The 11,251-nt window shown below is 46.8% G+C and overlaps 1 long non-coding RNA gene across 2 annotated transcripts; it reads right to left on the bottom strand.

The window, feature by feature from the left end:
• Nucleotides 1–900: 900 nt before the first annotated feature.
• On the bottom strand, nucleotides 901–5,348 carry LOC142042567 (uncharacterized). Of its 2 annotated transcripts, none has more exons than XR_012653804.1 (3): nucleotides 3,432–5,348; nucleotides 2,083–2,204; nucleotides 901–1,000 (listed from the first exon to the last, which is right to left on the bottom strand). It is a non-coding gene; the product is annotated as an uncharacterized LOC142042567 (long non-coding RNA). The 2 variants fall into 2 exon arrangements; XR_012653803.1 differs by lacking the exon at nucleotides 901–1,000 and adding an exon at nucleotides 1,138–1,404.
• Between the last annotated feature and the right edge of the window lie 5,903 nt (nucleotides 5,349–11,251).

Genomic DNA, 11,251 nt, shown 5'->3' on the forward strand with positions numbered 1-11,251 from the left:
GAATTTGATACAGCTTAAAAAAATAAAATGTTTGAACTGCGTGTGCCTCCTCTGGAAGCTGTAACGGCTTTTGCTGGAAGGCGGTACCGGAGGCGACAGGAGTGCTGTGGTTTGGGATTTGGAGGTCTGGAGGGCGAGGGCTGTTGGTTGGGTTATTTTAGGCACGGGTTTAAAGCTTCTCACCCTGTACCGCTATTCCCCCAAGGTCTGCTTTCTGAAGGGTTTCTTGTGCCACCCGAGTAACGTTGTTTTTTTCATTCTTTCCTGGCAACTGTTTATACAAGGGGACTTGACTCCTCCTGTGCTTCTAAAGCCGGAATTTCTCAGAGGCAGCTACTATAAGAATTAAAAAAAAACCTTTTTCTTTGGACAGTTTACTCTGTCGGATATGTTGCGAACGTGCAGGATCCTCTATGAATACAAAATGAGTTAAAAACTAATATCACTTTAGCCCTAAGAAACACTGGAGATCTCCATTTTCTACTTAATTTGCCTTTCACTGGTGGAATGCAGACGTGGGCAGTGCCTGTCAGGTTATATCTGTTATGTCTTAATAACAGGCAATAAAGCAAGCTGTCCTGTATGAGGGAGTGCATTAATCTGACAGCTTGCTGTCTGAAATAAATAACAATGGAATATTGTGAAAATAAAATGAGTTTGTAAACAGGCACTCGCTCTCTTAGGAAAAACAACCTCCTCGATTGTTTTATGCTAATGCCTTGAACTCCTGAAAAAGCAATAAAAAAGGATATGTTTAGCAGAAATACAACTGAATGCTGCCTGCTTGATAAAAAGACACACTACTTTTCTTTAATTCTGGTGCATACATCGCACAACCTTGCAACATGATGGGGGGGAGATGGTACACCACTTAACTGTATCTCTAGCTATCAGTCTTATCCGCTTAGAAAAGAGCTTTTCTGCGAAGACTCTTCACAGTTCAGAGCCGCCTCCCCGGTGTGCGTACAGCTTGGGCCTCACCAGGAAGCGGGACACACAGCTTATAAAAAAAAGGATAGACATTTGTCTTTTTCCAAGCTTAACACCTATTTCAACAGGCGCAGCAAGCAGAGGCTGCCTGCGCCCTGCGCGTATGGGAGCTGTTTCTCAGACGCGCTATTCATGCCTCACCTTTGGCTTGGAAGTCTTTTCCCGAGGTCACCTAAGGATGCCGACACCTCGTTAGCATCAGTGGGACCCCTGATGCCAGTAGCATCCCTGGCTGCGGGATGAGGAGATGCAGACAGACGGTCCCTTGGCCGCCCTCCCGAAGACCGGCGCGTCCCCCCACGCTGTCCTTGGCAGCGGGCATCCTCTCCGGGACCGACCTTCGGTCCTGCCTCTCGGCCGGTCTTAAATCAGCCGCAGCCGGTGCAAAACTGAGTCGCAGGTAGCGTCTCATCACTGCCAGAGGAATACGGCTATCTCTAGGAGACACCCTCAGAGTACCCGTGCGTGCCTGTGCATAAGTACGCTTCCCACAAATACAGGTAGTTGGCAGACTAAAATAACCCTAGCCTGACACCAGTTCTGAGTCTGTTTTCACATTTTCTTCTTGCAGACCATGGCTGTGTCTTGCCAGGCCTCTTAGCTCTGTCCTGCCTCTCATTAGGTGCACGAAAAAGTTCCCCTCCCCAACAGTCTGATATTTCGACAAACAGACACTCGCCTTTCCTTTATGGGTCCTCTACGCCAGCTTTAACTGCCACGTTGCAGTGTTTGCGATGGCACTTATTGTAACTCGTACCATGCTCTTCATTTGCTTTGGTTTTGAACTCTCTCTGTTTTGAGACTTTTCAGTTTGTGCATGAGAGTGTTTCAGCATTAGAATTTCACAAGACCTTCATGTGCATCTTTCCTTTGTTTTTTCCTATCTCTAAGGGTCAAGAAAACTTGATAAACTCATTTGGTATCAAATTTCTTTTCTTGAGCTCCTTGCTGAACCTTTTGAGGTCAAGAAGTATCTTTGAAAGTCTCTTTTTCTTTTTTTTTTAAATGCACAAATGCAGGAGACATGCCAGTAACCCCATGTAGCATTACTAAGACACTTCCTTCCCAATGTACCTAAGATTATTTTCTTACCCTTTAAGAGCATAATTAGTCCTGTGAGGTCTGGACCACGCCTGGTCTCTGCGCTGTGCCCTTCATTCCATCCCAGCGATTAATTCCCTTTGGGTGGGAGAACATCACGGCATTGGCAAATGCTGAAAGAGGAAGAATCAAAAGCATCCCGTTAGGAGCCAGCAGAAAGGATGCAACTTCAAGATGTTCATTAATTCAGCCCATGATAATTTAAATGCAAAGCAACTCCTAGGACAGGGGGACATCCCAGAATTGTCCATCAGGAAAGAGGAACTTTTGAGAGAGTCCAGCTCCTTGCTGCCCGCTCAGCCTCTCAAACCCCGCACTCCTCGGGATGCAGAATGACCCAGATGCAAGAGAAGAAGGGACACAGAGTCGTTCCCCCCCTCCACTGCCAGCTGAGGGTGCAGGATTGGAATCCTCCAGCAGCACAAGGGGAAGGTTTGCGTGCCCTTGGTCAAAGGTGGGACCTAAAACCAGCTACCAAAACATCTGGCCATTAATAAAAATGCTTCCTTTGAATAAAAGCGACCAGCAGCTGTGCTCCGGACTGACTCCCCGCTCTCCCCGAGCGCTTAACACAGCATCCTCCTGCTCCAGACCTCAGGGGGGGCTTGGTGGTCTCCCCACCATGCCCCAGAGTTACCACACACCGAGGCAGGTACTTCAAAGCACACGTAGGGACTTATTTTTAGACACTCTGAACTCATTGCTCTGCAGCCCTAAGTAGAAGTGCAGATTGTTTTTTTTTTTTTTTTTTTTTTTTTTTTTGTCACCTCCAGGGAAGGTGCTGCAAATGCTCCCCATGCCAATTAATTCAGAAAGAGTATCAATAGGCAGGAAAGGTGTTCATTGGGATTGCTCTCCCGGTGATTTCATTTTAGGGGATCTTTCCGTTTTATGCTGGAACACAAGCAATGACCTGTTACATCAGCTCAAGACATAAAAAGAAACGAGTCAGAGGAAAGAAGGGAAAGCCCTCTCTTTCATGCCCTTTATGATAAAAATAATAAATCATTTTCCCAACTGAGGACCTGTAAAGGAGTCTATCAAACAGGACACATGTTTAACAAGAATTTCTCTCATTAGCACTCCAAGGAGGGCCATGGTTAAAGCAGACAAATAATTTACTTTTTGTCACGCTTCCTAACATTGCCACCAAACTGAGGCATTTAAAGTTAACACTTGTCACAACACTAATTATCTATTTGAACAGCAGAGCTCTCGGCTGATTGAATGAGTTCTTCTGCAGTGAGAACAGAGCATTTCATCAGCTGCATCTGATCATCATTAGTTTTTGGATATAGGATGTAAATCGACTATAACGACAGAAAATAAGGCTTCGGTACCTTTACAGCAGCTTCACATGAGACAGACGGGAACTCTTCCGCAGCAGCCAAAAGCTTCTGCTCACGTACTGGAAAACAATGTCTTGGGGTTTTGTGTTGCCTTGGAAACATGAAAAATAAAGTGCCATTAATTACCTATTTTCAAGCAACTGGAGTATCCAGTGCTGAGGGCCTGATCCAAGGCTAATGAAACCCTTACCCCAATTTCAGCAGACTTTGACTGATCGATCAGCCCTTCTAAACAAGGAGAGGACCGAGGCAGAAAAAAGCTCAGCCAAATTTTACTTCTGACCACGTTTCCAGAAGATTTACCAGAATGCTTCGGGCAAACGCTCAAAGTGGTGGTTCGCAGTGGTTCCTTCTTGCCTTCACATCCATGACTTTGTTAACATTGTCATCTGTTTATTTTTTAAAATACACGTCCTCCTTTTTCAAAGAGGTACTAGCAGATAAACATCCATGCAAACATACATCAATCCCACGTATACATTTTCTCCATATAGGAAATGATGCTAGTAGTCCTGGTCATGGGCAGAGAAGCATCAGTTCAGCCAGACATCCTGCTATCATTCTTTCTGCCCAAAATACTGCCAAGTAACGATGTCTCCACTATTATATCTTCTGTATAATCATTTTTAACTGTTAATTAAACATTTTTTAACTACAGACTGCTTGCTTCTTTTCCTCCCATTAGTAGTGGTGCTTTAATCCCAATTATAAATCTCTCTGAAACAGGTGAAGACTAGAATCAACCTCCTGTGGGAGTTTGAAGCTGTCTCCTAAAGTTTTCTTTTGGAAAGACTGTTCACCTCCCCTGCCAGCACAGCACAAAGCAATCAGCTCAAAGTCCAGCCACAAAGGTATGGAAGGATAAAAATAATTCCAGTAAAATCTTCTTAATTTTCTCCAGGAATCCTTCTCATTTATGAACTATACAAAGTGTCCCTTCTCTTTCATTTACAATGAATATTAATCTTTGTCTATCAACCCAAGCATAATTTTAGAGTATTTTCCACTCATTCATATTCACAAGGTTGACCATCATCGCTAAAGAGCTTTGATTATCTGGTTTCGGATTTGGGCTGGGTGTTAACACAGCAGTACTTGACAACGCTGAAAGTATTTCATTAAACAGACGCTGGAACGGGGTGAAGTCCCCTGTGCCGCACAGCCCGTTCAAAGACGAGCACGCACTGACAAGCTGGAGAAACGTCAGAGCCTGAGACTCCGAGACCACCAGCATTTGCGGCCGCGGTGGTCACGCCGTGCAGCGGGCAGAGAACGAGCCCGTGGCCCGGCCAAACGCGGAGCACACGGGGGCTTCTGCACCCAGGGGACCTGGCACCCGTCCCCAGCCGCTTCCCCGGGGCGTAGCAGGGACACGGCGAAGCCGTATTGGCCCCCAGCTCCCCGCAATGGGCACATCTCGTCCCCTCCAAACACACCGACCCCTTCTCGTCTCCGTGGGCACGACCAAGCCCCAGCCTCGCCTTCACAGCACTTGGTACTAAAAAGGGCACAGTTCGGCCACAAAACCAAAGCTGACTTCACCGCTTAACCCCAGGAGCCTGACTCATCTAATTCCAGCCATACCTACAGCTTTTCCATCATATGTATACGCTCCTATAGTCACAGAATCGTTTAGGTTGGAAAAGACCTTTAAGAGCGTCGAGTCCAACCATTCACCTAGCACTGCCAAGTCCACCACTAAACCATGTCCCTACGAGGTTCTCTGCCCCACGGCCGTTGGCACAAGCATATACGATGTTCAAGACCCATTTCAGTGCTTGTAGGCAAAATTTATCAGCAGCGTTTCAAACTGCCTCCTCCACTTAGGAGGCTAATGAGCAAAATACACCGGAGACAGTGACTTCTCCCAGGTCTCTCACTGCCGCCTCCCCACCTGAGCTGCTTTGCCTCTCAGCATACTTCTAAAGCAGCATAATTAACATTTTAAGAAAAGTAATCCACCAGGAACATCCATTTGTTGAGAAAATCATCTATAGCCAGGCTCAAACGGTTCCTTTTCTTAACAGACGCGGTTCAACAACTACAGCCAAAAGGGATGGGATCGGGCACTGGTGATGGTCCCCACCGTTGAGTGTGTGTGTGCTGGGGGAAAGATCCAGCCCCGCAGCCACCCCACATCTGGCCGTACCCCGTCCCTCCACCACAGCCCAGGGGATGGGATTTGGAGATCCTGCCCACGGCACAGGGACGGGACGCAGCCACCTCCCAGGCTGCTGGAAAAGCACCGGTTCCATCTTGTAACACTATGCAAACACGGCAAATGCTATTTTTACATTGGGTCCCAGCTATTTTAAGCAAAAATGTACTTTGCAAGACACCGAAAGACAACCTTTTCTTTTAGTTAGCCATCCGTTTCTAAATGAGCTGTTTACATCGGTGATTTTAAATTTTCTTTTCTTTCTCCAATTTTCCTCAGGAATAATGCCATTGGCAATCTCCATGAATCTCTTTTGACTCTTTTTGAAGGTTAAGCTGACTGCAAGAAAGCTGGATCAAAGGGAAATGAAAACTTTATTCCAGAAGCACAGAAATATTTACATAACACAAGATAAGCTAGAACTCCTCATTTCTACCATGTAGACACGCTTGTAAAAAGCGTATAAAAATAGGCCGGTTTTAGTTCAATTGGGGAGGGGAGGAGAAGAGATATTTTATAGCTCATGTAAGAGAAGAGAGACAAGGCTGGCTATCAGCACAGTTTGTAATGCATCTAATTGAAAAGATCCAGAGTTTTCAGGGTTTCCTGCCTGAAGGAGAAGAATCTCCCAGAGCCATTTTGATGCACAAGAGGAAAGAGAATCAAGCATCCCACTGCAGCCTGGAGCTCACGGCTCCTCCGAGCAGCAACCCAAGGACTGTGAGGAGCCTGGCTAAATAAGCGAAAGGTTCAAACGTCAAATGACAAAGCTGACTATTGATTAGGAAAAAACTGCCAGAAACAATCGGACTGACGCTGGCAGCTCTCGGAAAGCAAGACAAGAGCTTTATTTCACCCTCCTCTTCTGAGCTGCTCTCTGAGCTCCTCAGCTGTGACCACAAATTTTGGCAGCAGCCTACTAATAGGACTGATGAGAGATAATACAAATTGACTAAGGGTTGGTCATTGCAGAGCAATAATAAAAATGAGATGAGAGACATTTTTTCACAACATATTTCTCAAGAATTGGTCTCTCTTTGGCCAGCTCTAGTAAATTCAGAATAATGGGAAGTTCAATAGACTTATCAAGATTTGTTCTAATGAGTTCATCATCTCTCCTCACCGATGCGCTGGAACCAAACCCATAAATGTTTCGATATCAAACACCCACTTCTGCCTGCCCTCAGAGGAGCAGAGCTATCTGTTCTGCAGTTAATTAGCTATCCTCTAGGAAGAAACGAGAAAGGCCATGCTTTAAATTAGACCCATCTGGTAAAAGCTTTCTTGAAAAGATGAGACTTATGTCATGTTTTGGAGCTATCAAAGGCAGAGGTTTCCCAGCAGAGGCCATCTGTCCCAGACAACTGCTGCCAGTTCTCAAGATTATCAATTAGTCCGTAATGATTGTTTCTATGACAAAGGTGATTGAAGGGTCAGGAGGTTGATCTCCGAATACAAACATCATGGTGGAGTCTAATAAAAGCCCAGGTACCGAGATGAGGAGCGGGGCATCGCTTCCCAGCACCTCCCTTTCCTTCAGGGAAATCACGGGACTCTTGCTCCTCTTTGAGTTCATGTAGGAACCGAGACGCTGCTGCTTGTGGCCGCTTTCCTACTTAATTGGAGTATGCGCTAGAAAGCGTGGGACAGATTCAGGTCCCTCCCCCCTGCCCAAGGGGTTTTAACCCAGTATCTCTGATTTTCTTGAAGCCTCGTGGATTAGAACCCTCCCTTACGCCTACCTGAACTCCCAGCTGCATGTTCAGGATGAAAGCCCAGCTTTTAAAGAAGAAAGCACCGTGATTTCTAGACCCAGATAATGTGCTAACTAGGCTCCGTTACATACAGCCCATGGCACGGCCTCAGCCACAGCTTCAAGACTAAATTGCCACAAACCGCACTTCCCAAATCTCAGAGGAGTCTCAGGCCGCAGCCAGGCTTGGATCTGTTTCCCCCCCCCCCTATTCTATGTAGTTTCAATTCTTTTTGAACGTGCCACATGCTCTATTCTCGGGTCACAGCGCAGCTGAAGTGCAGTCACACGAGTCCTGCCGCTACTGAAGCAGCTTCTGTCTCACTGCTCTTATCGGGGCAGCACAGGGCTGGGACCAGCTTGCAAGGAGAGAAATTGCTTACATAATTTATGATGTCTCTTGTTGTCAAAATAACCAGACAAGCTTAAAAATATAAGCAGACGCCGTGAGGAACAATATGCTTAAAATGTTGAATTATATGGTAGTGGCATAGAATGGGAAATACCTCAAATTAGGAGAATAAAAATGTAAGGTATTAGAGAAACACCAAACATATTCTATATTTCACCCATCAATAATGCATCATACATTGCTTTAAAGACAGAAGATGATGATGGCCAGTGGCTCAAGGAAGATATCTGAAGTGCCAAATAGACATTACTGCAGCAAGTGGACTCCGCTGGTGGAATGTCACACCTGTAACCTCCAGGGAAGGGACCTGCCAGACAGCTGCTCTGCATGGGCTTTCCAGGCATTTTTCATTAGGGATAAGGAAAAAAGCATTCAGACATCTACTTCTCTATATGTGCAGAACACCTAAGTTATGTGAGCTTACGGTAACTCATATGCAGAGAAAATGGACGCACAAATGGAGATGCCAAAAGGCGCTTCAGCATCGTTGTTCCCAAAGGGAAAATCCTCCTCTGCACACCTACGGCAGGGCAGGACTCCTGGCTCCCAACTTCAGGATCTAGTCGCTTAATTAGATGAGGACAAATATATAAAGTATATACACCAAAAACTGAAGGAGCAGAGGGCTGTTTTCTAGACACCAGCAGCAGAGAAGAGGCCGATTGCCAGGTTGCAGATGGACACCACACATTTTAGAAATTAAGCTATAAGTTGTAGGGTTTGGGGTTTTTTTACCACATCAGTTGGATTTCTGTCTGTGGGAAACTTTTCCTCAGAGAGGCTCTTTTCATAGAAACAGCAGGGCATGGAGCGGTAACAGCGTGAAATGAGAGATCTTGAAAAGCAGCGCCGTTCTGCAGGAAGCCCTGCATTTGCATGTTAAGCTACATCTATTCCCTGAATGCTCAGACACATGAAAGCAACCCCAGATTTTTAGTCAGCAGCAGATCTTTTAGCTTCAGCCTGAATTTAAAGGTCATGCATGTTTAGAGCTTTTTTTTTTTTTTCCTGGCACTTAGCTGGAGCAGCGTTACACGGCTCTCCTTCGGAAGAGAGGTGAGAAAAGTGCCGGCTCAGCCGCGCCGGGACGTCGGGGTCACAATCTCGTCTGTAGCAACAGTGTCTGACGTTGGCTCCCGTGCCCACTGACGGTGGCCCCGATACACTGGGATGTTGTATGAGAGACACTTCTCTGGTATTGGTGACCTTAACAAGAGCTTTTTAGCACTTGTCGGGGCTCTGACAGCTGAATCTTTTCAGGCATGGAAATGCGGCGCGAGTGGAAAGCAACTGAACGAAACCCACTGTCCTTTTCACAAAACAGTCCCGAGGGACGTTCGACACAAACTCAATTTTAACCTTTCTCATCTTCAGAAATAAGACCTATTTTTGATGAGGCTGAAGGTTTCCTACCTGACATGGCAATTCTGCCCCTTGGCTTTACACCGTGCAGCTGGAGAGGCAGGCAGGGCTAACACCCACCGTCTCCCTCCCACCACCCTCGGCAGTACCACCTCACCGCCAGCCAGGGCTGCAAGGCACGGATGCTCAGCTGTGCTTCTCGCTCCTCCTCATCCTCCCGTGACAGCCTGACGAACGGTCGAGCATTGCGAGGTTGTCATCAACACCACCGAGCTCCCCAGTATGCCGATTCCTCCCTTTCTTCGGCATTCAGGAGCAGGTGAAGTCGGAGATAAAGAATAAAATTATGACCCTTGTCATTGTCTTCCAAATGAGAAACATTCATGTGGCAGCGTATTTGAATATTCAGGAAAGGGGCAGGCCTACACACTGGATTTACTGACATAAATGTTGGTCTCAACCATTGAATTCCTGGTGCTGATGAAGGTTGCAGAAAAACTATATGTTTGCAGAATGGCTAAGAGGCGAGGGCTTGCTTTCGCCTGCCAATATATAAAGGACTCAAATGACTGTTGGTTTGTTTGGGTTTGTGATTAGATTGGTATGGCTTATGCCGAAGTATACTGCTGATATACATGAGCAATTAAAGAGCAATAGAAGCTAAGATCTTTGGATTCACCTGAAATGCACTGGGGAGCCAGCAGGGAAGGACCCCTGGAGAGACTTATTCAACCCCAGAAAGGAGCGGATACCCTCCAGAGGGCTATTATTTCAGTTCTTTTGGACTGATCATTTATCTCGCACCCGCTGGCAAGGCAGCACATGGTCCCGTCCCCTCTGGAGGTGGAGCACAGCTTCTGAAGCCACAAAGAAGGGAGCAGACAGAAGTACGGACAGCTCTCATCTCACACCCCCCATCAACACTGACGGCAGAGGCAAAACCTTCTCATACTTCCCAGCACAACCGCATACAGTGGGACTTAAAAAGACCTGTTTCAAGACGCCCTCCTTCCCCTCCCTCTTCTTTCTCTCAAGGTACTGAGAAGCGGTTTCTCATGTAACTGAAGGAAAGTGCCTAACCTCAGAAGAACGTTATTTCAAAGATGAGCACGCCTTACTCAGAAATCCTGGATGTACTTGTTCAGCGCTTCATTGAAGGGTGAGTTCGGGTCTGACAGCAGCTACTCTCGGGGGTACCGCCAGCGTTACGCGGGGGCAGCGGGTAGGTACGGCTGGTGTCACCGAGCCAGCAGACTTGCTTAGCAAGGCAAAACATTCGCCTGGGGCTTCGGAAGACTCAGGTTCTGGCCTCCCGGTTCCCTTGCACGAATGCATTTATGCTTTGCTCTGTTGCCTCCGCTAGCGCTGACGGTGCTGAGGCAGCCGGTGTGCAGAGAGCACTACTTATCCTGATGATGAACGTGACAAAATTGCTTGGGGGTTTGGGGGTTTTGTAGCTGCTTGTTTGTCTGTATCTAGGCAAGTCCCTTGTCTTACACTCAGAGTAAGTTTTCTGTTACTTTCTGCCTGTAAGCCTCCTACCCAAAGGCATCTTCTTCCAGTATTGCAGTCCCTGGGGCATGGGGCAGTGATAATATTTGACACTGTGAAGTCTCGGAGGTTTGCTCCAGCACCCAGTACCAGAAAGCCCTCTCAGCCCCAAAACACCTTGAAAGATTCCGTGTGTCTGCCTCCAAGAGTCCCACTCTCCATCCGCCGTACAGCACAGAACCACAGGCTGGATCAGACCACATGCTGAGGACGGAGGAAGAGGAAAAGATATTCTCCTTTTCCCTCTCTCCCTTCAACAAACCCACACCCGGTTATTGTGCTGGCTTAGAGCATCTGATGCTACTTTGCACCCACCTCTCACCTGGTCCTTGGGCAAATCATCAATCTGTTACCATTCTGGGACTCAAATGCTACCAGTGCGTACCACTCAACTTACCCAGCACTCTTCTCCTTTTCAACTATATCCTATCTGTGCACGTTGCGTTAAGTTACCCGAGCTTTACTGCTACGTTTAGGGTACAGAGCAGAAGTCACATAAAGCAGCAGCATCCCTGTAAGGCAAAACTGATCTTACATACAGGGTGGAAACATTTGTAGCTCACAATGGCCACCCG

Source organism: Buteo buteo, chromosome 21 (genome assembly GCF_964188355.1).
Source record: "Buteo buteo chromosome 21, bButBut1.hap1.1, whole genome shotgun sequence".
Taxonomy (NCBI): Eukaryota; Metazoa; Chordata; class Aves; order Accipitriformes; family Accipitridae; genus Buteo; species Buteo buteo.